The following is a 1,399-nucleotide window of genomic DNA, read 5'->3' on the forward strand; positions in this document are numbered from 1 at the left end:
TGTTGGATGTAACTGTTGTTGGATGTAACTGTTGTTGGATGTAACTGTTGCTGGATGTAACTGTTGCTGGATGTAACTGTTGTTGGGTGTAACTGTTGTTGGATGTAACTGTTGTTGGATGTAACTGTTGTTGGGTGTAACTGTTGTTAGATGTAACTGTTGTTAGATGTAACTGTTGTTAGATGTAACTGTTGTTGGATGTAACTGTTGGGTGTTTTGACAATAGATGTTGGATGGATATTTTGATGGATGGTTGGGTGGATGGACAATAGATGGATGATGGATGATTGGATGGATGGTTGGATGGATGTTTTGATGGATGAATGGATGGTTGGGTGGTTGGATGGATGGACAATAGATGGATGATGGATGTTGGATGGTTTTTATGGATGGTGTGATTAATTTTAAGAAAATAAAAACGTTTAACAACATAAACAATAACTGACACAAGCTGGAGATGAACCTGAAGGAGGATCAGACGAGACCTGAACTGGTGACGAGAAACAGCTGAGCTCAACTGAACAGGGAGCAGGTGAAAGGGGTGGGGCTAGACTGAGGACAAACACAGGTAGGAGGCGGGGCTAGACCGAGGACAAACACAGGTAGGAGGTGGGGCTAAAATGAGTAGGAACAAAACAGACATGTTTAAACAAGCCGTACGACAGTGTGTCCGTCTCTGACGGGCCTGAACAGTGGATCTAAAAAAGTTAAGTCTGGTCCTCTGGACATTTAAAAAAACAAAACAAAAAAATGGAAACATTTCTTCTGTCATCTGAAAAACTTCCTCAGTCTGAGGTTCACAGAGGGCTGAGTGATACAAGCAATCACAGCATTGTAAGAGGGGGACAGTTGAACCCCGAGGCTCCGCCCCTGTTTAATGATGGACGGTGTCTTTTCACAAAGATGGCCTCCTTTACTCCTCTCTCAAACCATCGTTCCTCTCTATCCAGGATGTGAACATCTTCATCCCTGAAAGAGTGACCGCTGGCCTGGAGATGAGTGTAGACCTCAGAGTCCTGGCCTGATGATGTTGATCTTCTGTGCTGGTCCATCCTTTTGGCCAGTGGCTGTTTTGTTTCCCCGATGTAAGACTGATCACCCTCCTGACACTGAACAACATACACAATATTACTCTGTTTGTGCCGGGGGACTGGATCTTTGGGATGAACCAGTCTTTAATGTATTTTGGGGTTTAAAAGCCACTGGGACGTTGTGTTTAGAAAATAAACGTCTCAGTTTCTCTGATACTCCCTCAACATCTGGAATGACCACTGGTCTGGGTCTGGGTTCCTCCTTTTCACCTGTTGGCTGACTGGAGTCCAGTTTGGGTTTCTTCTTTCAGGAACACAGCACCTCAGACTGAAGAAGTCTTTTGGGTGAAAGACGAAAAGTTTCTACA

This window comes from Nematolebias whitei, chromosome 11, assembly GCF_014905685.2.
Source record: "Nematolebias whitei isolate Nwh7 chromosome 11, NemWhi1, whole genome shotgun sequence".
Lineage (NCBI taxonomy): Eukaryota > Metazoa > Chordata > Actinopteri > Cyprinodontiformes > Rivulidae > Nematolebias > Nematolebias whitei.